Below are 26,232 nucleotides of genomic sequence, written 5' to 3' on the forward strand. Positions count from 1 at the left end.
CCTTGAACTCTGACACCTTCAATCTGTCAGGTGAACACAGCTCAATCAGCACGCCGCCCCGTACCACACCGTCACCACCTGTCATCCACAGCAACAGCAGGCCATCAGCAACTGGCTTGTTAGAGAGGACCAGGTCAAGCTTAAACAATAGGCTGCTGCTGTCACATAGCCTCCCATGCACAACGGTGTAGTCTCTTATTACCTCTCCTCTCTTTTTGTATTTTCTTATCTCTGCCTCATATCTCTGTCTACTCTTTCTATCTATTACTCCCTGCCTCTTTTATTACCATCTCAAGTTCTGTAAACACAAATCATAACAACATTTCCACTAAAACAGACCATATTTCCCTACCTGAAATTGAGAATCACACAGGGTGTTGAAATAAGTAAATGCAGTTTCTTTCAATCTTATGTAGGTCTGTATTGTTAGCTGAGGTCCTGACCCCTCTATATTTCCCTCCCTGTGTTAGTGAAGACAGGAGAAAACAGACACATGCCCAAAATATCAACACCCTTCAGAGTTCACTGAAGCAGGTCATTCTGTCTGTCTGTCTGTCTGTCTTGCTCTCTCTATTAGCTCTAGACAGGCTTATAAGCAGTAGTCCCTAATTTGCTTTTTAGTGATGTCAATAATAATAGCAGTTGGACTGAGAGCATTGTGTGGTAAAATGGGAAACTGTATTATGCTCCTTGACCCCTGCCCTTATTGATTATCAGTAATCGTTGGGGTTAAAGGATGATGAGTTACACTTACATCATCGCTTATGGCATTAACTGCTCTTCCACATGCTTGCATACATGGGAATACAGTATGTGCTGAAAATTCATGTGCAATAAATAAGCTCCTGACATAACAGATGACCTTCGGGGTCAGGGGTCATCAGGGTTTCTTGTGGCTGATCGATTTGTCAGACAGAAGGAAGAGTTTCATCATGTTTGAGCTATTTATAATGTGATCTCAAATCGGTTTATTGTGCATCATTGACATACCACTTATATGCATATTGTCCCCAAGGAACAATTTGCCATTTGCGATTGAGCTCTCATTCTGCATGCGTCTGACACAAGCACACACACACCCACACATAAATATGTCACTAAAATTATATTTTCTCATGTGTTACAGTACAATAGAAAGCTTTTCCAGTAAATGTAATCTTTTTTTTTTACCAGTAATTAAAAATGAATACACACAGAAGATAGCAAGGAACATTTCATACTTTTCCATCATGTTCTGGAATCTTACAGGAAGAACTCCTCTTTCTAAAGCGTAAATAACCTAATTGACAGTTGAAGTTTGTTGGTAAAATCTTACCTCTCTTTCAACACAATATCTTTCAACACAATATCTAATTATGACAACTTCCGGAGGACGTCCTCCACCCTATCAGAACACTTGCAGCATAAACTGACATGTTGTCCAGCCAGTCAAAGGTTCAGAGATTTAATCTAGTACTGAAAGCATAAACTACAGCCAGCTAGCACTGCAGTGCATAACATATGGTAAGTAGTTGACTTAAATGAAGGAAAGACAATAGTTGAACAGTTTTGAACAAATGAATTTATTCAAAAATAAAAGAGAAGCGAGAGAGATTTCATCTTCCTTTTTCACTTTCAGTTTGACTTACTGTAGTAACCTGGTATATTTATGTTTACCAATAGATGGCAGTATTGACTCAAGATGGGGGTTTGCTTTCTACTATCCGTAGCCATTTCCTAGGTCTGCCTATATAACCGTGATTTAAGAAAGCTTCAGGTAGCTTAAGCCAGGTGCATTAGAGAATGTTATTCTAAGTTACAATTAAATACTAAACCCTAATTATGTGTCATGAGTCATCAATCTTAGAAGCCTCTAAGGATACTACACTTACTTAGCTAGCAAATGCAGCTAGCTAGTTTAGCTTACTCAAAGACCCTGCTCAAACAGAGGGATGCTATGTTAGCTAGCTGGCTATGAACATCCAACATAACACTGGAACTATTCCAAGTAAAGGTAAGCTTTTAGTTTTACAAATGTATTGGTGTAACTGCTGGCTGACTATACACTGTAAAGTTACCTCATGGTTGTAGCGGGTTTACTAACATGTTAGTTCTATTAGCTATGTTGACTATGACGTTACTTTAGCTAATATGGTGACAACGATGTAGGCTGTGTGTAACAGTTATGATATGGTTTGGAAAGTTTTTTTGTTGTTGCTTGGTCACGTACAGCTAATGTGTTGTGCATTGAAGTCCACAAATGAAAGGAAAAGTTGAGAGGAGGAGAGCGCATAGATGCGAAAAGGAATACAACGTGGCTGTTATGAATGTGAACTGTGTTTACGGGTGACCAGGGGTGTATGTATTCATTCTGCCGATTCTGTTGAAAAATGTGGAATAAAACGAGGATAAACATATCTGAATTTGTCCAATAGAAACTCTCATTTGCAACTGTTGGACTAATGATTACACCCTAGCCAAGCTAGATGCAGGCAAGAGTGTGCAAGGCGGTATTAAATGTGTTGCTATCTCGACCTGGGTGCACCTACATTGTAATATTTCATTCATATGCTAGTCATACTGTACATATGACAGTCATCCAATATGCTGTAATAGAAATAATGCCATGCTCATGAAAAAAAAGTTCTCCCTCATCTTAAATGGCACTTACCGCCACTGACTCCTAGACACTACTCTACTTCAGCTGTCGAGTGAAGCACAAACCTCTTCAGTCTACCCCCTCCTTTTTCGAACATTCTGTTAAAAATCGCGCAACATTTCAGCGTCCTGCTACTCATGCCAGGAATATAGTATATGCATATGAAAATGCATATAGTATATGTATATGATAGAAAACACATAGTATATGATAGAAAACACTCTGAAGTTTCTAAAACTGGTTAAATAATGTCTGTGACTATAACAGAACGTGAACAGCAAGCAAAATCCCCAGAAAAACCTGGTCACAAAAACCACAGAAAAGTATTAATCAGCCAGTCTCTGAGTTGTTTATGGCAAGCAAAAATATATAGCAGGGAGCTTGCAGTTCCTACAACTTCCACACGACGTAGCCAAAAACGTCATTTTCATCGACAAAAATCCTTTGTGTCATGACAAATAGATCCTTCATTCCGTCCAGCATACAGGAATCGAGTTTTGAAGAGAGAAAAAGGACATCGTTTTCTTGAGTAGCTGCTATTGAATACAGATCGCCCAGTGATCAATTTGATCGCTTATTAACGTTTACAAATACCTAAAGTTGGGTTACAAAAGTGTTTTGTCAAAGAATATAGGCAACTTATATAATTTTTAAAAATGACGTTGCGTGTTGGAAGAGAGCTTTTTTCCTGAACCAGACAGGCTATACAAATGGATATTTTGCACATACATGGACGGATTTAATCGGGAAAAAGACCCAATTGTGATGTTTATGGAACATATAGGAGTGCCAACAAAGAATATCATCAAAGGTAATGAATGTTTTATATTTTATTTCTGCGATTTGTGTAGCGCCGGCTACGCTAATTATTTTGTTTACGTCCCCTTCAGGTATATTGGGGTGTTGCATGCTATCAGATAATAGCTTCCCATGCTTTCGCCGAAAAGCATTTTAAAAATCTGACTTGTTGGCTAGATTCACAACGAGTGTAGCTTTAATTCAATACCCTGCATGTGTGTTTTAATGAACGTTTGATTTTTAACGAGTACATTTAGCATTTAGCGTAGCGCATTTGCATTTCCAGGTGCCTAGTTGAGACGTCTGCGTCTCAAGTAGGATCAACAGGTTAAGTTTCAAAAGACACGGAGGGAACGATTGTGCAGCCAAGGTCATCTCTTTTTTTCCATTCTCTCACTTCAATAAAACTTGGCACTCGACATATGTTCAGGCTTACTAATATACAAGGGTTGTTTCAAACACGACAAAGTGCAAAAACCATCCAAAATGAAGTAGAAAATCTGGGAGGTGTTACAGCTGGTTCCACTAGAACAGGTGTTTCCAAACTGTACCCCCAGGGGTACGTGCAATGCCGTCAGGGGTACGCCAAATAAAAATGTGATTCACATTTCTTTTTTAAATAGTGCATTTATATTTTCCAACGGAGCTATACATTTGGGTGAGGTTTTTTTCTCGCCTAAGTAGCCTCCTTTCACTGCCAAAAATAAAATAGTGTTCAGCGAAATAACACAATGTCAAATACAGGTAGCCTAGTCAAATAATAAACATCCAATCACATTAACCGGTACTCTCTCGCAGGAATTCCACTAACGGTCCGCATTTAGCCAAACTTAGCTGCTGCTCATGTTGGTATCTGTACTGATGGCGCAAAAGCCATGATAGGGAGACATAGTGGAGTGGTAACACGCGTGGAAGCAGTTGCTCCCGACGCCACTTGCGTACACTGCAGCATCCACAAGAGGCTCTTGCTGCCAAGGGAATGCCTGACAGATTGAAAGACGTTTTGGACACTACAGTGAAAATGGTTAACTTTGTTAACCTGTTAGAGCTCTAGGGGCGCTATTTCATTTTTGGATAAAAAACGTTCCCGTTTTAAGCGCGATATTTTGTCACGAAAAGATGCTCGACTATGCATATTCTTGACAGTTTTGGAAAGAAAACACTCTGAAGTTTCAGAATCTGCAAAGATTTTGTCTGTAAGTGCCCCAGAACTCATTCTACAGGCGAAACCAAGATGATGCATCACCCAGGAATTAGCAGAATTTCTGAAGCTCTGTTTTCCATTCTCTCCTTATATGGCTGTGATTGCGCAACGAATGAGCCTACACTTTCTGTCGTTCGCCCAAGGTCTTAGCAGCATTGTGACGTATTTGTAGGCATATCATTGGAAGATTGACCATAAGAGACTACATTTTACAAGTGTCCGCCTGGTGTCCTGCGTCGAATTCGGTGCGCAATTGCCAGCTGCTTCTACTTTACCATTTGATTCAGGGGAGAAAGCATGTGTCCAAGAACGATGTATCAATGAAGAGATATGTGAAAAACACCTTGATGATTGATTCTAAACAACGTTTGCCATGTTTTCAGTCGATATTATGGAGTTAATTTGGAAAAAAGTTCGCGTTTTGAGGACTGAATTTTCGGATTTTTTTTGGTAGCCAAATGTGATGTATAAAACGGAGCTATTTCTAATACACAAGGAATCTTTTTGGAAAAACTGAGCATCTGCTATCTAACTGAGAGTATCCTCATTGAAAACATCAGAAGTTCTTCAAAGGTAAATGATTTTATTTGAAGGCTTTTATGTTTTTGTTAATGTTGCGTGCTGGATGCTAACGCTAATGCTAACGCTAAATGCTAACGCGAAATGCTAACGCTAGCTAGCTACTTTTACACAAATGATTGTTTTCCTATGGTTGAGAAGCATATTTTGAAAATCTGAGATGACAGTGTTGTTTACAAAAGGCTAAGCTTGAGAGATGGCATATTTATTTCATTTCATTTGCGATTTTCATAAATAGTTAACGTTGTGTTATGCTAATGAGCTTGCTGATAGATTTACACAATCCTGGATACAGGGGTTTTTTCATAGCTAAACGTGACGCAGAAAACGGAGCGATTTGTCCTAAACAAATAATCTTTCAGGAAAAACTGAACATTTGCTATCTGAGAGTCTCCTCATTGAAAACATCTGAAGTTCTTCAAAGGTAAATTATTTCATTTGAATGCTTTTCTGTTTTTTTGTGTAAATGTTGCCAGCTGAATGCTAATGCTAAATGCTACGTTAGCCATCAATACTGTTACACAAATGCTTGTTTTGCAATGGATGAGAAGCATATTTTGAAAATCTGAGATGACAGTGTTGTTAACAAAAGGCTAAGCTTGAGAGCTAGCATATTTATTTCATTTCATTTGCGATTTTCATGAATAGTTAACGTTGCGTTATGGTAATGAGCTTGAGTCTGTATTCACGATCCCGGATCCGGGATGGGGAGATCAGAAAGGTTAAAGCAAGGCCCCTGAACTCTCGTGTATTTTCTGCACTATGCAATAATATGGGCAGTGACCATGTAATGCTTTTACAACATACAGAAGTGCGCTGGTTATCAAGGGGCAAAGTATTGACACGTTTTTTTAAATTGAGAGATGAGCTTAAAGTTCTTTTTACTGACCATAATTTTAACTTGTCTGACCGCTTGCATGATGACGAGATTCTCACACAACTGGCCTGTTTTTTCTCACCTGAATGATCTGAATTTAGGATTTCAGGGACTCCCCGCAACTATATTCAATGTGCGGGACAAAATTGAGGCTATGATTAAGAAGTTGGAGCTCTTCTGTCTGCATTAACTTGTTGAATCTAGGGGTCATTTTTTAAATTTTTTTTTAGGAAAAATAACCTTCCCAAAGTAAACGGGCTATTTTTCAGGACCAGAAAATAGAATATGCATATAATTGACAGCTTAGGATAGAAAACACTCTAAAGTTTCCAAAACTGTAAAGATATAGTCTGTGAGTATAACATAACTGATATTCCAGGCAAAATAATGAGAAAAATCCAATCAGGAACGCAGCGGTTTCTAAATAAGAGTCCCTTCCTATGCTTCCCTATTGAGCAGTGAATGGGATATCAACGAGATACCTTTTTCTATGGCTTCCTTAATGTGTCTAGTATCACAAGACAAAGTTTCAGGCTTTTATTTTGAAAAATGAGCCTGAGCGACAACATTGCGTCAGTATCCACCTGATGGCTCTTTGTGTATTTCTTGCGCAAAAGACAGAGGTAGCCATTGTTCCACCCGGTCTTACTGAAAAAAGCTCTGTCCCGGTTGATATATTATCGAATAGATATTTGAAAAACACCTTGAGGATTGATTATAAACAACGTTTGCCATGTTTCTGTCGATATTATGGAGCTAATTTGGAATATTTTTCGGAGTTGTCGTGACCGCAATTTCCGGTCGTTTTCGCAGCCAAAAGTGAAGAACTAACGGAGCTATTTTTGGCTACAAATTTTTTTTTCTGGAAAAAAGGAACATTTGCTATCTAACTGGGAGTCTCGTGAGTGAAAACATCCAAAGCTCATCAAAGGTAAACGATTTAATTTGATTGCTTTTCTGATTTTTGCTGCTAGCTAGGCATAATGCTATGCTAGGCTATCGATAAACTGACCCAAATGCTTGTCTTGTTTTGGCTGTAAAGCATATTTTCAGAATCTGAGATGACAGGGTGATTAACAAAAGGCTAAGCTGTGTTTGAATATACTTCACTTGTGATTTCATTAATATGAATAATTTCTAGTAAGATTTTTTGTCCGTTGCGTTATGCTAATTGATGACAATTCTCCCGGATCCGGGATGGGTAGTAACAAGATTAACAAGGACAACACACAGGTCTTTCCATCATTGTGTGATTTGTTTTATGTAGAAATTAACTCAAGCTTAAGGACAATGTCAAATGTGATATAGCAAAACACCTGAGTGAGTTGGGTGCACAACTACGCAGGTACTTTCCCGAAACCGATTACACAAACAACTGAAATCGTTATCCATTTCATTCCCTGCCTCCAGTCCACTTACCGATACCTGAACAAGAGAGCCTCATCGAAATTGCAACAAGCAGTTCTGTGAAAATGTTATTTAAATCAGAAGCCACTGCCAGATTTCTGGATTAGGCTACACTATCTTGCTTTGGCAAATCGTGCTGTTAGGATACCCTTTGCACCAGTGTACCTATGTGAGAGTGGATTCTCAGCCCTCACTAGCAAGAAAACTAAATACAGGCACAGACTGTATGTGGAAAATGATTTAAGACGGAGACTCTCTCCAATACAACATTGCAGAGTTATGTGCATCCTTTCAAGCACACCCTTCTCATTAACCTCTCTTGGGTAGGGGGCAGTATTTTCACATCTGGATGAAAAGCGTGCCCAAAGTAAACTACCTGTTACTCAGGCCCGGAAGCTAGGATATGCATAAAATTGTAGATTTGGATAGAAAACACTCTAGAGTTTCTAAAACTGTTAAAATGATGTCTGTGAACCCCGAGGACAAACCATCCCCCCCAAAAAATGTCAGCCTACCACTGTTTTCAATGGCTGTCACTTTTATTATTATGCGAAATCCTCCCAGATTGCAGTTCCTAGGGCTTCCACTAGATGTCAACAGTCTTTAGAAAGAGTGTCATGCTGGTTTTTGGAAACATGAGCCAGAAATTGTAGTTTTTCTAGGTGGCTCCCATTTTGGCTGTAGTGTTTCCAAGCGTGTGGAAGAGAGAGCGTTCTTTTGGTATTTTTCTCCAGTAAAGACAATAACGATTCTCCGTCTTAAATTTGATCCTTTATGTCACGACTTCTCCGAAGTCGGTCCCTCTCCTTGTACGGGTGGCATTCGGCGATCGACGTCACCGGCTTTCTAGCCACCGCCGATCCACTTTTCATTTTCCATTTGTTCTGTCTTATCACACCTGGCTTCACTCAATCAATTACTTGCTTATTATTTATGTTGTTTTGTAAGTGATTGTTTATTGTTTTTTCGGTCCGTCATGGTGTGCTCATGATGTTACTTTGTACATTTTTCATTTTGAGTAAAAGTACATTGATTACTCATATTTTCTGTCCTGCGCCTGACTCTCTACACCAGCTACACACAGGACCCTAACAGTTTTTTTTTACGTATTAGGGTACCCAAGATTTAATTATAAACGTTGTTTGGAAAAGTTTTAGTAACGTTTGGGATTAATTTTGATGGAGGGAAACTGGGTGGATTATTGACTGAAGCGTGCCAGCTAAACTGAGTTTTTATGGATATAAAGGAGGACATTATTGAACAAAAGGACCATTTGTGATGTATCTGGGACCTTTCGGAGTACCAACAGAAGGTCAAAGGTAAGTCATTTATTATATCGCTATTTCTGACTTTCTTTGAAACTGCCTGGTTGAAATATGTTTTTCATGCTTTTGTATGCGGGGCGCTGTCCTCAGATAATTGCATGGTGTGCTTTCGCTGCCTTTTTGAAATCTGACACAGCAGCTGCATTAACAAGAAGTTAAGCTTTATTTTGATCTATTACACTTGTGATTTTATGAAAGTTAAATATTTATCATTCTGTAGTTTATTTTCGCGTTCTGCAATTTGACCGGATGTTGGCCAGGTGGGACGCTACCGTCTAACCTGCCCATAAGAAGTTAACCTGTGGTGAGTTATCCACAATTTTAAATGAACAAATAAGGTTTTATATGTAAGATGGTTAAATAAAAAGCTAAATTATTGATTATTATTATTTGTGCCCTGGTCCTATAAGAGCTCTTTGTCACTTCCCACAAGCTGGGTTGTGATAAAAACTCACACTCATTCTTATAATAATAGATGTATCGTATAGTGTGTGTATGGCAGGCTTACAATGATGGCAAAAAACAAAATTTGAGAGTGCACTGACCCTGGTGCTAGAGAGGGTACGCAGTTGGAGGTTGGGGTACGAGACTATAAAAAGTTTGGGAACCCTGCACTAGAACATCAAGTGGAGTGGAGTGGATACAGAATCCTCAGACTTCAAATGCAACTTGTGCAAGTTAACAAACACATAACCAGATATTATCATCTACAGCATCGCAGATGTCATCAGAGGATTGATTAGACAGGCACATAGAGACAGAGTAAGACGGGAGAGGGAGTTAGTGAAATACATTTTATTTTATCAGGATCCCCATTCGCTGATACCTGGGGGTACGACACATTATCTAAAAAGGCACTATCTGGCTCCAAGGACCAACGTCCTCTTCATGACATTCGTGATATGTTCCACTCCACAATCACATGACGCATAGTACAGTTCCAACACATCATGGCATCATGCCCATGCGTCTTATTGCAGACAATAATCATGGCAGTGTGTCAGCTCTATCCCTGGGATGGTGAAATGGCTCATGGCTTTATGGAAAATGTAACAATGGGTTTTTTGATGGTCTAAGGCAGTCATGGGGGCAATCATGGCAAGACAATTAGTATCAATAAAAAATATATGTATGTGAGGGCATCTTAAGACCAGACATGATATGTAGCTGATGTATTCTGTTGAATAGAAAATTGTTGACAATATCACTGACTTGTTCCTTCGTGTATTTTTGTCTTTTGCAGGAACCAAAGGGTCGAGCCACACTAGCAACCCAGTCAGGAAGGAGAATCCTGGAGAATCTTGCTGTCTGTACATGGTTACCCATAGTGACAAAAGAGGAGGTGCATCACATAGGCCGGAGGGGAGGAAGAGGCGATGCCAGATGCTGGTCTTATTCAGCCCCTGATGGTTCAACCTGTCACTCTCACACAGTCTCTAAGTGATGCCTTAGAACCAACACAAAAACAATCCTTTCTCCTCTTATCGATTGACCTGCCCAGTGGACAATGACTGCTACCTACCTCCAAATTCACAGAGCTAGTGCTTGTTATAGTGTTTTTTACACAATGTTTGATGTAGAAGGAAAACACTTTAAACAAGAATGCCTTCTGCACAATAGCTTGGGGAGAGGAAGCATGGTATTGACTGTTGTATACCGGATCTAGGCATGACTCCTCAATGTGCATATTCTGAGCACTACTTCAAAAGTGTCTGACTCACTTGCAGTGATGTGAAAAACATGCCTATTTTATACTGTCTGCATTCATTTTTTTTATATATATATTTTTTTATTTTACCAGGTAATTTGTCTGAGAACACGTGCTCATCTACAGCAACGACCTGGGGAATAATTACAGAGGAGAGGAGGGGTGGATGAATTAGACAATTGTAAAATGGGGATGATTAGGTGGCCATGATAGTATGAAGACCAGATTGGGAATTTACCCAGGACACCGGGGTTAACACCCCTACTCTTACGAATGATACTACACTGGGTAATGCATTATTTTCTATAAATATTTAACATACAGTATATACAAATTCTCCGTTTAATCTTGGTGCATAGGGGACCCATTTTGACTGGTCAGCAAGCGACACTGCATTGTTATGTTAAATAATAGAAGCGCCGGCACAACAGACAGGCTCCTAATGGCTCTGAGCTCACAGCACACAGCTGCAAGGAATTCTGGGATAGATGAGGTGCGTGGATACCTGCGAAAAGGTTACTGACGTGGTAACCAAGGGAACCTGCTTATGCAGCACATCTGAAGGTTAATAAACTCTCTCGGTGTGTGTATATGTGTAATGTAGTGTGGACAAAGTGATATTCACTCAGGGAAGAGGGCATTGCTCTCGGATCAGGTGGAAGTGGTCTGATGGTTTAGCCGGCTTCAATTTAGCCAGATAGCACAGTAGCTAACTGGCTAAACCAGCATGGCATTGATCCACTTAAGGAGATGGTACTTTATGAACCTCTAGGTTCAACACAATGACTTGGTCCCCTGCTACCCACACAGTGCCAGGACAGGCCCTGTTAGTCCTCCCAGGGATGCTAAACTGCAAATTGTCCAATAGAAACTCAGTGAATGCTCTCATGCAGTATTCTGAGACATATAAACACTTTATTATCCTGGCTCTTCTTCAGAAGACTTTTATGATGCTAATGTGTTCAGAGGGTTATGTTTTCATAGGCTGCGTGTGAGATATTGCGGTTATTAAGTTTGGCTTGGTAATTGGAGGCGGTTATTAACCTTGCGGCAAACAAAAATATATTTTTTTTAGATGCACGCCAGCAAAGCCACTACACAACACAAAACTAAACAATCCATTAATTGCACTATAACGGCGACAAGCGGTTCCCACAAACTGTTAGGGCCTACATAAAGCTGTCCTAACAGCAGAGCTTTCCTTCAGCACCATGGAGGGAATCCTTACGACCGCTACACCTGGCTATCAGCAGAGCCTTGATGGCAGCGGAAAAAAAATAATTCAGCCTCATTTACTGCCTTTTAAAAAAAACATAGCTGATATGGCTGACTTGCTTAGACAAATTTGGTTTATAATGACAATTGCGATGTATTGCGATGTACAAAGGGAACGTAAGGCGTAAGGGAACGATGAGCGTATAAGAGGCATTCGGTAATTTCGATTAAGACATTAATGAGCGACCGACAACGGCCGTAGTCAATATAACTGTGTTCAGCACTTTTGATATGTACAGCGACAGAATGCAGAACATGGATTGTTCTTACAGTATTTTCCCTGTACACCAAGTCAGAACCGTAGGATAAATAAAGGGGGCATATAAGCAGACAATGGAACCCCTTACAATACTAGATTGTGACATTTCTCAAAAACAGGTTATAGGCTACATGTACAGCATCACCGAGTCAGACCAAATTATAGGGTGAGCTACTAACCGCTTATTACACAACAAACACTTAGTATTACTGACTTTGCTACAGTATACATATCTCCCTTGCATATTACATCATTTATCCAGCAGCATACAATGCATTTTTGGTCTCACCTTGGCTTGTGAAGTGCTCACTTAAACATGAAGGTGGCGTGGTGGTTTGTCATCAAAGTCTGGCATTCTCTGGATTTATGGTGGGAACTCTGGGGGGGGGGGGGGAGAACAAGTCATGTTATACAGTGGGGAGAACAAGTATTTGATACACTGCCAATTTTGCAGGTTTTCCTACTTACAAAGCATGTAGAGGTACACTTTCAACTGTGAGAGACAGAATCTAAAACAAAAATCCTGAAAATCACATTGTATGATTTTTAAGTAATTAATTTGCATTTTACTGCATGACATAAGTATTTGATACATCAGAAAATCAGAACTTAATATTTGGTACAGAAACCTTTGTTTGCAATTACAGAGATCATACGTTTCCTGTAGTTCTTGACCAGGTTTGCACACAATGCAGCAGGGATTTTGGCTCACTCCTCCATACAGACCTTCTCCAGATCCTTCAGGTTTCGGGGCTGTCGCTGGGCAATACAGACTTTCAGCTCCCTCCAAAGATTTTCTATTGGGTTCAGGTCTGGAGACGGCTAGGCCACTCCAGGACCTTGAGATGCTTCCTACGGAGCCACCCTGGTTGTGTGTTTCGTGTCGTTGTCATGCTGGAAGACCCAGCCACGACCCATCTTCAATGCTCTTCCTGAGGGAAGGAGGTTGTTGGCCAAGATCTCGCGATACATGGCCCCATCCATCCTCCCCTCAATACGGTGCAGTCGTCCTGTCCCCTTTCCAGAAAAGCATCCCCAAAGAATGATGTTTCCACCTCCCTGCTTCACGGTTGGGATGGTGTTCTTGGGGTTGTACTCATCCTTCTTCTTCCTCCAAACACAGCGAGTGGAGTTTAGACTAAAAAGCTATTTTTGTCTCATCAGACCACATGACCTTCTCCCATTCCTCCTCTGGATCATCCAGATGGTCATTGGCAAACTTCAGACGGGCCTGGACATGCACTGGCTTGAGCAGGGGGACCTTGCGTGCGCTGCAGGATTTTAATCCTTGACGGCGTAGTGTGTTACTAATGGTTTTCTTTGAGACTGTGGTCCCAGCTCTCTTCAGGTCATTGACCAGGTCCTGCTGTGTAGTTCTGGGCTGATCCCTCACCTTCCTCATGATCATTAATGACCCACGAGGTGAGATCTTGCATGGAGCCCCAGACCGAGGGTGATTATACAGGTAGCAAGTTCAAACAGGTGCAGTTAATACAGGTAATGAGTGGAGAATAGGAGGGCTTCTTAAAGAAAAACTAACAGGTCTGTGAGAGCAGGAATTTTTACTGGTTGGTAGGTGATCAAATACTTATGTCATGCAATAAAATGCAAATTAATTAATTTAAAAAAATCATACAATGTGATTTTCTGGATTTTCGTTTTAGATTCCGTCTCTCACAGTTGAAAGTGTACCTATGATAAAAATTACAGACCTCTACATGCTTTGTAAGTAGGAAAACCTGCAAAATTGGCAATGTATCAAATACTTGTTCTCCCCACTGTATAACATGATTTGACGTAATTTTATCTGTGGCCAATGACCTTGAACCTTCTTGAAAGGGCACTTGTAATAACTCTATGGCAGCACCCAAAGGGCTAAACATTTTGGATGTCTACACTTACCAGGGACATAGACTTTGCGATGATGTAGTGTCCACATGAGTGACAGAATACTGAGCCAATCACGGCGCTATTTTTTGCTGGCTCGCCCTACCACCACATAAAGCACTGAGCTAGGATGAAACACCTGCATTTTGGAGCTGCCTTACTCAAGAAAACAAAAAAGAGACTATGTTTGTATGTGGCTATATTAACTCAATGATATCTATAAAATAACATGCAAAACAGGCAAGCCCCCCCCCCCCCCCCCAAAAAAAAAAATGGGCTCTGCCCTGAATGACGGTCGCTCCTGAGAGAACGAAGGGAGAGGGAACAAGGCAGAAAGAGGGAAAAGAAAGAGGGAAAGAGAGAGACTGGTAGGGAGACTAAGAGAAAGAAAGAGCGAGAGGAGGAGAAAAATTGTTGCCTAATGCCTTTACCTCGCTGTCAGCCATGTAAATTGAGATGAATTGCCTCTGCACAGAGGACCTGGCAAAGGTTCAGTAACATTTAAAGGAATTCAATTGACAAGGGAAATACAACACGGTCTCCAATGAGCAGGGTACAAAGTGTGACTGTTCCTTTACATTGCTCCTTGGACACCCTTCTTTGAATTTCAAAGGAGAATTAACCTTCACTCACTCCTTCACCTACTGCTCTTTTTTTTCTGTCTCCCTTTTTGCTCTGGTACTTTCAACTCTCTTTGAACCACTCTCTCTGACGCATTAGTAGTACACCTTCTCAGCACAGTGCTTAATCACCTTTAATCAGAGGAAACATTGTGACCGAGGGCTCTAACCTCCAGTCCCAGCTAACTCTCCCAGCCTGCCTCTCTGTGTGTCTTCCACCTCCCACAGACACACAATTACTCACCCATATCTGTCTCTCTCTTGTTCTCTGTGTCTCTTGCAGATGCACAAACACACGTGTGAGAAGAGCGAAAGGGAAATAAAAAGAGAGAGAGTAGAGGCTCTCTGGTGCTAGAGATTACTACATGTTTGATTTTCATGGATTACAACATGAGTTAAAGAACCGTGTATCACATTAGTTATCTTACTTGGGAATCCAAAAAAGACAAAGATTTTCAGTCAGACAAAAATCAAGACTCAAAGCTATGTATACTGTATGATGTTATCAATTAGTATTAAAACAGCATAAAACAAAAAAAAACACTAACAGCAAATTGTCTCTTGTTATGTCAGTCACTGACAGTAACTCAACTACCCATGTCAGCTAACAATTTTTTGATTGGTAAATTAGTCTAGCCAGATACATTTGTAGTAATCATACCGGCCGGTCACAAAGGGCACGTGGCCAGGGGCCCTGACCTTCATGGGGCCCCCATTGATTTAGTCACTCTCATTCAGATAAAGTTTAATTAACATGGCATAAGTGAAAATCTGTAGAATTGCAGGAAAGTAGCTTTAATTCTGAAAAAAATGGCTCCCGAGTGGCACAGCGGTCAAATGCACTGCATCTCAGTGCAAGAGGCGTCACTGCAGTCCCTGGTTCGTATCCAGGCTGTGCCACATCCGGCTGTGATTGGGAGTTTATTTAGTGTAATTTTTTTATTTCACCTTTATTTTAACCAGGTAGGCCAGTTGAGAACAAGTTCTCATTTATAACTGCGACCTGGCCAAGATAAAGCAAAGCAGTGCGACAAAAACAACAACACAGTTACACATGAGATTAACAGACGTACAGGGGTTTGTGAAAGTATTCACCCCCCTTGGCATTTTTCCTATTTTTTTTGCCTTACACCCTGGAATTAAAATTGATTTTTGGGGGATTTGTATCATTTTATTTACACAACATGCCTACCACTTTGAAGATGCAAAATATTTTGTCTTGTGACAAACAAGAAATAAGACAAAAACAGAACTTGAGCGTGCATAACTATTCACCCCCCCCCCCCCCAAAGTCAATACTTTGTAGAGCCACTTTTTTTGGCTTTTGGGGTATGTCTCTATAAGCTTGGCACATCTAGCCACTGGGATTTTTGCTCATTCTTCAAAGCAAAACTGCTACAGCTCCTTCAAGTTGGATGGGTTCTGCTGGTGTACAGCAATCTTTAAGTCATACCACATATTCTCAATTGGATTGAGGTCTGGGCTTTGACTAGGCCATTCCAAGACATTTAAATGTTTCCCCTTAAACCACTCAAGTATTGTGTTGTTGTATGTGTCGAATTGCTACGCTTTATCTTGGCCAGGTTGCAGTTGCAAATGAGAACTTGTTCTCAACTAGCCTACCTGGTTAAATAAAGGTAAAATGAAAAGTGTTGCTTTAGCAGTATGCCAAGGGTCATTGTCCTGCTGGAAGGTGAACCTCCGTCCCAGTCTCAAATGAAACAGGTTTTCCTCAAGAATTTCCTTGTATTTAGCGCCATCCATCATTCCTTCAATTCTGACCAATTTCTCAGTCCCTGCCAATGATAAACATCCCCACAGGATGGTGTCCTCGAGGGGATGAGAGGTGTAGGGTTTGTGCCAGACATAGCGTTTTCCTTGATGGTCAAAAAGTTCAATTTTACCATTCGGTAGTCCCTACTACGCTAGGCGAGCTGGAGACATGGGCTAGCAGATGGGTCTTCGGCGACATCGCAATGGAAAAGGCTGTTGAAACCACATTGGACGATTACGTCGGCAGACCAGTCGTGACGTTGGGGCTCCGTGTCGACAAGAAAGGGTCCAGGCCAATTGGCAAAAGAGGTTTTGTAGCCCAATAATTAGCTGGTATACCATGATGCTCCATCCACCATACTTTACAGTTGAGATGAGGTTTTGATGTTGGTGTGCTGTGCCTTTTTTTCTCCACACATAGTGTTGTGTGTTCCTTCCAAACAACTCAACTGTGGTTTAATCTGTCCACAGAATATTTTGCCAGTAGCGCTGTGGAACATCCAGGTGCACTTTTGCAAACTTCAGATGTGCAGCAATGTAGCTTCTTCCGTGATGTCCTCCCATGAACACCATTCTTGTTTAGAGTTGTACTTATCATAGACTCGTCAACAGAGATGTTAGCATGTTTCAGAGATTTCTGTGTCTTTAGTTGACACTCTAGGATTTTTCTTAACCTCATTAAGCAGTCTGTGCTGTGCTCTTGGAGTCATCTTTGCAGAACGGCTACTCCTAGGGAGAGTAGCAACAGTGCTGAACTTTCTCCATTTATAGACAATGTGTCTTACCGTGGACTGATGAACATCAAGGCTTTAAGAGTTACTTTTGTAACCCTTTCTGTATGCAAGTCAACAATTCTTAATCTTAGGTATATTCCGAGATCTCTTTTGTTCGAGGTATGTTTCACATTAGGCAATGCTTCTTGTGAATAGCAAACTCAAATTTGAGTGTTTTTTATAGGGCAAGGCAGCCCTAACCAACATCTCCTATCTTGTCTCATTGATTGTACTCCAGGTTAGCTGACTCCTGACTCCATTAGCCTTGGGGTTCACATACTTTTTTCAACCAACACTGTGAATGTTTAAATGATGTATTCAATATAGACAAGAAAAACACAATAATATGTGTGTTATTAGTTTAAGCACAATGCGTTTGTCTATTGTTGTGACTTAGATGAAGATCAGATCACGGTCCACATGAGGGATTGGGAACAGAAGTAACAGTAACAGTTAACCCAGCACATACAGGCCCAGGGATGCAGTGTGTGTGTGAAACAAAAAAGGGGGAGCTCATAATTGGCTAAAATAGGAAAAGTAATATCACATGACTATCAATCCTTTTTCATTTTTACCCCGAGAACCAACGCGGCCAGCTACCAAGGACTGTGAGTCCCCCCTCTCCTTCTCCGTGGCCGACGTAAGACATGTAAACATGTTAACCCTCGCAAGGCTGCTGGCCCAGACACGTCCTGAGAGCATGCGCAGACCAGCTGGCTAGTGTCTTTATGTGCATATTCAATCTCTCCCTATCCCAGTCTGCTGTTCCCACATACTTCAAGTTGGCCACCATTGTTCCTGTACCCAAGAAGGCAAAGATAACTGAACTAAATGACAATCGCCCCGTAGCACTCACTTCTGACATTATGAAGTGCTTTCAGAGACTAGCCTAGGATCTTACCTGCCAGCCTAGACCCACTTCAATTTGCATACCGCCCCAATAGGTCCACAGACGATGCAATCGCCATCACACTGCCCTATCCCATCTGGACAAGAGGAATAACTATGTATGAATGCTGTTCATTGACTACAGCTCAGCATTCAACACCATAGTACCCTCCAAGCTCATCATTAAGCTTGAGGCCCTGGGTCTGACCCCGCCCTGTGCAATTGGGTCCTGGACTTTCTGACGGGCCGCCCCCCAGGTGGTGAAGGTAGGAAACAACACCTCCACTTCGCTGATCCTCAACACTGGAGGCCCACAAGGGTGCATGCTCAGCCCCCTCCTGTACTCCCTGTTCACCCATGACTGCGTGGCCATGCACACCTCCAACTCAATCATCAAGTTTGCAGATGACACAACATTAGTGGACTTGATTACCAACAATGATGAGACAGCCTACAGGGAGGAAGTGAGGGCACTCGGAATGTGATGTCAGGAAAACACCCTCTCATTCAACGTCAACAAAACAAAGGAAATGATCATGGACATCAGGAAGCAGCATAGGAAACACCCCCCTATCCACATCGATGGGACAGTAGTGGAGAAGGTGGAAAGTTAAGTTCCTCGGCATCCACATCATGGATACACTGAAATGGTCCACCCACACAGACAGTTTGGTGAAGAAAGTTCAACAGCGCCTCTTCAACCTCAGGAGACTGAAGAAATTTGGCTTGTCACCTAAAACCATCACAAACTTTTACAGATGCACAATTGAGAGCATCCGGTTGGGCTGTATCACCGCCTGGTACGGCAACTGCACCGCCCACAACCGCAAGGCTTTCCAGAGGGTAGTGAGGTCTGCACAACTCATTACCGGGGGCAAACTACCTGCCCTCCAGGACACCAACAGCATCCAATGTCACAGGAAGGCCAAAAGGATAATCAAGGACAACAACCACCCGAGCCACTGCCTGTTCACCCCGCTATCATCCAGAAGGCGAGGTCAGTACAGGTGCATCAAAGCTGGGACTAAGAGACTGAAAAACAGCTTCTATCTCAAGGCCATCAGACTGTTAAACTGTTAAACAGCCATCACTAACACAGAGAGGCTGCTGCCTACATACAGACTCAAAATCATTGGCCACTTTAATAAATGGATCACTAGTCACTTTAATAATGCCATTTTAGTAATGTTAACATATCTTACATTACTCATCTCATTTGTGTATACTGTATTTTATATGACCTAATGCATCTTGCCTATGCCACTCGGTCAATGCTCATCCATATATTCATGTGCACATATTATTCCATCCCTTTAGATTTGTGTGTGTATAAGATAGTGGTTGTGGAATTGTTCGATTACTTGTTAGATATTACTGCACTGTCAGAACTAGAAGCACAAGCATTTTGCTACACTCGCATTAACATCTGCTAACCATGTGCATGTGACCAATAAAATGTTATTTTATTTGATCTAATGCCACATACAGATAGATCACTCACCTGTAGGAGCGAGAAATGCCCATATAAAATTAATTGATATAGCCTCCAGCACATAATGGTGCCTTGATATTCTGTTCACCTTGAGTCAATTAAATTCTATTACCTTGGCCATGCTTGGCTAGTCCGCTGTCTACCTCTCTATTCTCTTTAGTGGCACGTTCAGGCGAAGCAGTGTTTCATTGCCCAATTAAAGGTGATTGATAAGCCGGTGATTAACATACAAACTACAGAGTGGGTTATTGGAGCAGTGAGCACACCCTGGTTATGGTGCTGCCCCTAATCAGCTCTGTAGAGAACAAGGAGAGGGGAGTCCACATCAGTCTTCATAATGGTATTGATTACATGGGGGTATGGGAGGGGTGTGCGGGGCTGTCTATAGTCAAGGGAGGCGGAAGTGAGGAATGACTAAATGTGAATTATTTTGTATATCAAATATGCAGTGCATTCGTAAAGTATTTAGACCCCTTGACTTTTTCCACATTCATCAATCTACACACAATACCCCATAATGACAAAAAAAAACAGGTTTTTGAAATTTTAGCAAATGTATTAAAAAAAAAATATATAAATATGATATATATATATATATATATATATCACATTTATATAATTATTCAGACCCTTTACTCAGTACTTTGTTGAAGTTGTTTGGCAGTGATAATAGCCTTGATTCTTCTTGGGTATGACACTATACGCTTGGCACACCTGTATTTGGGGAACTTCTCACATTCTTCTCTGCAGATCATCTCAAGCTCTGTCAGGTTAGATGGGGAGCATTGCTGCTCAGCTATTTTCAAGTCTCTCCAGAGATGTTCGATTGGGTTCAAGTCTGGGCTCTGGTTGGGCCCCTCAAGGACATTCAGAGACTTGCCCCGAAGCCACTCCTGCGTTGTCTTGGCTGTGTGCTTAGGGTCGTTGTCCTGTTGGAAGGTGAACCTTCGCCCCCAGTCTGAGGTCCTGAGCAGGTTTTCATCAAGAATCACTCTGTACTTTGATCCGTTCATCTTTCCCTCGATCCTGACTAGTCTGCCAGTCCCTGCCGCTGAAAACAGACGTGACACTTGACATTCAGGCCAAAGAGTTCAATCTTGATTTCACCAGACCAGAGAATCTTATTTCTCATGGTCAGAGTCATTAACCTCTTGAAGCTAGGGGGCATTATTTGTATGTTTGGAAAAATAACATTCCCAAAGTAAATGGCCTATTTCTCAGGACCAGAAGCTAGAATGTGCATATAATTGACAGATTAGGATAGAAAACACTATAAAGTTTCCCAAACTGTCAAAATATTGTCTGTGAGTATAACCAAACTGATATTGCAGGCGAAACCCTGAGGAAATTCAAACCAGGAAGTACTTTGAAAACTCCATGTTCCATAGCCTGCCTTTGCTCCATTTAAAGGGATATCAACCAGATTCCCTTTCCTATCGCTTCTTCAAGGTGTCAGTCTTTAGACATAGTTTCAGGCTTTTATTTTGAAAAATGAGAAAGACATCGCGTCATTGTATGGCCGGGTGCCAGCAGCGTTTTGCTTGGCGCAACAGAGTTTGGGCAGCCATTGCCTTTCCCTCTCCTACTGATAAAGACAGGTGCGGTTGATATATTATCGATTATATATTTTAAAAACAACCTGAGGATTGATTATAAAAAACGTTTGACATGTTTCTGTGGACATTACGGATACTATTTGGAATTTGTCTTCGTTGTTGTGACCGCTCATTCCTGTGGATTTCTGAACATAACGCGCCAAACAAACTGAGGTATTTTGGATATAAAAATAATCTTTATGGAACAAAAGGAACATTTATTATGTAACTGGAAGTCTCTTGAGTGAAAACATCCAAAGATCAAAGGTAAACGATTAATTTGATTGATTTTCGGGACCAAGCTACTTGATGCTAGGCGTACATAATGTTTTGTCGAGGGATTGATAAACTTACAAATGCTTGGATTGCTTTCACTGTAAAGCAGATTTTCAAAATCTGACACGACAGGTGGATTAACAAAAGGCTAAACTGTGTTTTTCTAAGATTATATGAATATAAATATTTTTAGTAATATTATTAGAATGTGGCGCTATGCAATTCAGCGGTTGTTGATGACAATTATCCTGCTAAAGGGTTGGGTAGCATCAAGAAGTTTAAGGTGCATTTTGGCAAACTCCAAGCGGGCTGTCATGTGCCTTTTACTGAGGAGTGGCTTCAGTCTGGCCACTCTACAATAAAGGCCTGATTGGTGGAGTGCTGCAGAGATGGTTGTCCTTCTGGAAGGTTCTCGCATCTCCACAGTGGACAATAAGGTTCTTGGTTACCTCTCGGACCAAGGCTCTTCCTCCACGATTGCTCAGTTTGGCCGGACGGCCAGCTCTAGGAAGTCTTCTTGGTTCAAAACTTCTTCCATTTAAGAATTATGGAGGCCACAGTGTTCTTGGGGACCTTCAATGCTGCATAATTTTCCTGGTATCTTTCCCAAGATCTGTGCCTCAACACAATCCAGTCTTGGAGCTCTACGGACAATTCCTTCAATATCATGGCTTTGTTTTTGCTCTGACATCCACTGGCAACTGTGAGACCTTACATAGACAGGTGTGTGTCTTTCCAAGTAATGTCCAAAACCATTTGAATTTACCACAGGTGAACTCCAAACAAGTTGTAGAATCATCTCAAGGATAATCAATGGAAACAGGATGCACCTGAGCTCAATTTTTAGTCTCATAGCAAAAGGTCTGAATACTTATGTAAATAGTTTTTTATACATTTGTAAACCTTTTGCCATTATGTGGTGTTGGGTGTAGATTGAGGGAAAACAATTATTTAATCCATTTTATAATAAGGGTGCAACGTTACAAAATGTGGAAAAGGGGATGGGGTCTGATTACTTTCGGAATGCACTGTATTCAGAGTTGGGAGTAGTGGTGGTGGTACTACTAGTTGTAGTGCTGGAGTAGAGTTGGTGGTAGTTTAACTAAATTCATCTTTGTAGTGACTTCAGAAGTTAATAACTTTTTTGCCATGTACTCTAGCGTTGTTGCAAAATCTATGTACATACTGTGTGTGTGTGTGTGTATATATATATATATATATATATATATATATATATATATATATATACACACAGTACAGTGCCTTGCGAAAGTATTCGGCCCCCTTGAACTTTGCGACCTTTTGCCACATTTCAGGCTTCAAACATAAAGATATAAAACTGTATTTTTTTGTGAAGAATCAACAACAAGTGGGACACAATCATGAAGTGGAATGACATTTATTGGATATTTCAAACTTTTTTAACAAATCAAAAACTGAAAAATTGGGCGTGCAAAATTATTCAGCCCCTTTACTTTCAGTGCAGCAAACTCTCTCCAGAAGTTCAGTGAGGATCTCTGAATGATCCAATGTTGACCTAAATGACTAATGATGATAAATACAATCCACCTGTGTGTAATCAAGTCTCCGTATAAATGCACCTGCACTGTGATAGTCTCACAGGTCCGTTAAAAGCGCAGAGAGCATCATGAAGAACAAGGAACACACCAGGCAGGTCCGAGATACTGTTGTGAAGAAGTTTAAAGCCGGATTTGGATACAAAAAGATTTCCCAAGCTTTAAACATCCCAAGGAGCACTGTGCAAGCGATAATATTGAAATGGAAGGAGTATCAGACCACTGCAAATCTACCAAGACCTGGCCGTCCCTCTAAACTTTCGGCTCATACAAGGAGTAGACTGATCAGAGATGCAGCCAAGAGGCCCATGATCACTCTGAATGAACTGCAGAGATCTACAGCTGAGGTGGGAGACTCTGTCCATAGGACAACAATCAGTCGTATATTGCACAAATCTGGCCTTTATGGAAGAGTGGCAAGAAGAAAGCCATTTCTTAAAGATGTCCATAAAAAGTGTTGGTTAAAGTTTGTAACAAGCCACCTGGGAGACACACCAAACATGTGGAAGAAGGTGCTCTGGTCAGATGAAACCAAAATTGAACTTTTTGGCAACAATGCAAAACGTTATGTTTGGCGTAAAAGCAACACACCATCCCCACTGTCATACATGGTGGTGGCAGCATCATGGTTTGGGCCTGCTTTTCTTCAGCAGGGACGGGGAAGATGGTTAACATTGATGGGAAGATGGATGGAGCCAAATACAGGACCATTCTGGAAGAAAACCTGATGGAGTCTGCAAAAGACCTGAGACTGGGACGGAGATTTGTCTTCCAACAAGACAATGATCCAAAACATAAAGCAAAATCTATGGAATGGTTCAAAAATAAACATATCCAGGTGTTAGAATGGCCAAGTCAAAGTCCAGACCTGAATCCAATCGAGAATCTGTGGAAAGAACTGAAAACTGCTGTTCACAAATGCTCTCCATCCAACCTCACTGAGCTCGAGCTGTTTTGCAAAATTTCAGGCTCTCGATGTGCAAAACTGATAGAGACATACCCCAAGCGACTTACAGCTGTAATCACAGCAAAAGGTGGCGCTACAAAGTATTAACTTAAGGGGGCTGAATAATTTTGCACGCCCAATTTTTCAGTTTTTGATTTGTTAAAAAAGTTTGAAATATCCAATAAATGTCGTTCCACTTCATGATTGTGTCCCACTTGTTGTTGATTCTTCACAAAAAAATACAGTTTTATATCTTTATGTTTGAAGCCTGAAATGTGGCAAAAGGTCGCAAAGTTCAAGGGGGCCGAATACTTTCGCAAGGCACTGTATATGTGTGTGTATATGTGTATGTATATATATATATATATATATATATATATATATATAGTGTGTGTGTGTGTGTGTGTGTGTGTGTGTGTGTGTGTATATATAATGTATATATATATATATAGATATATGTATGTGTATATATAACGTAAGTGTATATATAATGTGTGTGTGTGTGTGTGTGTGTGTGTGTGTGTGTGTGTGTGTGTGTGTGTGTGTGTGTGTGTGTGTGTGTGTGTGTTCGTGTGTGTGTGTGTGTGTGTGTATTTATGGGGGAAGTATGCAATAATTTCCTTTTATTTTTTTTTCGGCATCAGACCTGCCTAATTCTCACTTGAAACATTTTTGGTGTTTAATTGGCAAAATTACACATTATGTTAACATCGGACTCTAGAATGATCTGTTCATGCAATTTGTAGTCTATGACATTTCAGATTTAGATATGAAGGGATAGTTCGGGATTTTTATGTATCTGTGACCAGTATGAAGAGGTAGATTTGCGAGCCAATTCTAACTAGTGCAATGACTAGAAGTCTAAAGGAAGAGCTTGCCAAAATCCTAAACTATCCTAAACTATCCCTTTAATAGCAGCTTTACTGTATCTTAACTTCTTCCAGTGTGAAGTAATTGGTAGCCTGATAAACTATATTTTCAGAGTAGCTTCCCTAACACTGTTATATTTGCCACTAAGGAAGATCCATGCACGCATGACTAAGTCTCTTTGGACAAAAGCACAGTGTATATAGGTCCAATGGCTTTGGCCAAGTGCTGGTGATCAATGCCCAGCTACAGAAAAGAAAGAGTCTTTATTGGAATAATTCTAGAGGATGATTTGGAATTGGATGTTCTTCTGCTAGTGACAAGTCTGCCTGTAACTCCCATTGGATTAGGCAAGAGTCTTTAATGATTGCTAACCTAGAGAACTAGGGTAAGAATTGCTGACACAGGTGTTGGAGTCAGGTCGGTTAAAGCTATCTGTCTGTCTGTACAGGCTAGGTCCTGTATGTAATGTTCAGACCTTCTACATGCCACACCTGTCTACCCCCGGAGTTCTCTTGCGGGTGACCCCTCTATCCTCAGTGACTTGAACTCTGAATCTTGGTCACGGGGGAAGAAATATGCATTGGGTATGTAGTTTAGTTGACCTTTCTTTGTACATAGTCAAACATAAAATAGCATGTGTTTCCCCAAACCAGAGAAGGCAAACGACCTTCAAAGGAGAATAATGTTATTGGTGCAAATCATGGCAGATGGTACAATTGCATATGTACAGCCCAACTACCCAGTTTACTGCTATTTTGTCCTCCCTTGACAGTGATGAACAGGCAGAGGCAGACTGGGATAAAAATTGAGCCCTGGCATTTCAGCCACATCACCACTACAACTGTGCTTCTGTTGCGAAGTCTGTCTCTGCATCGTCTCTGTATGTTACTGTCTGTCTGTCTCTGTCTCTGTGTCTGTCTCTGTCTCTGTCTTTCTCCTTGCTCTCACTCTTTCTGTCACTCTGTCTGTCACTCCTAAGTGTTAATGGATATAACATAGAGCCAACATATTAAGAAACTGGCAGTACATATATTTTCTCTGTTTTCTTCCTACCTCCACTGCACTCACCCTTGAGCTGTTTCTGCTAAACCTAGCATCCTTTCCCACAGCAGGGATACCAGAAGACCAGGGACCACACTTCCTGTACTGGGCCCAGCAACATCCTAGTTGGGAATGAATAAACACATTTATTACACTGAACAAAAATATAAACACAACATGTAAAGTGTTGGTCCCATGTTTCATAAGCTAAAAGAAAAGATCCCAGAAATGTTCCATATGCTCAAAAAGCTTATTTCTCTCAAATGTTGTGCACAAATGTTTTTACATCCCTGCTAGTGAGCATTTATACTTTGCCAAGATAATCCACCTGATAGGTGTGGCATATCAAGAAGCTGATTAAACAGAATCATCACTACACAGGTGCACCTTGTGCCTGGGACAACTAAAGGCCACTCTAAAATGT

General features: G+C 41.0%; 1 long non-coding RNA gene across 1 annotated transcript in view; it reads left to right on the forward strand.

Moving 5' to 3' along the window:
• LOC149985636 (uncharacterized) overlaps positions 1–18,099 on the forward strand; it is a 240,540-nt gene extending 222,441 nt beyond the window's left edge. The window contains exon 3 of the long non-coding RNA XR_016497002.1: positions 18,068–18,099. This is a non-coding gene — a long non-coding RNA (uncharacterized LOC149985636). The remainder of the gene's footprint in view (positions 1–18,067) is intronic.
• Positions 18,100–26,232: the final 8,133 nt, after the last annotated feature.

This window comes from Oncorhynchus mykiss, chromosome 1 (assembly GCF_057628025.1).
Source record: "Oncorhynchus mykiss isolate SJ-2025 chromosome 1, ASM5762802v1, whole genome shotgun sequence".
In the NCBI taxonomy this organism is placed as follows: Eukaryota; Metazoa; Chordata; class Actinopteri; order Salmoniformes; family Salmonidae; genus Oncorhynchus; species Oncorhynchus mykiss.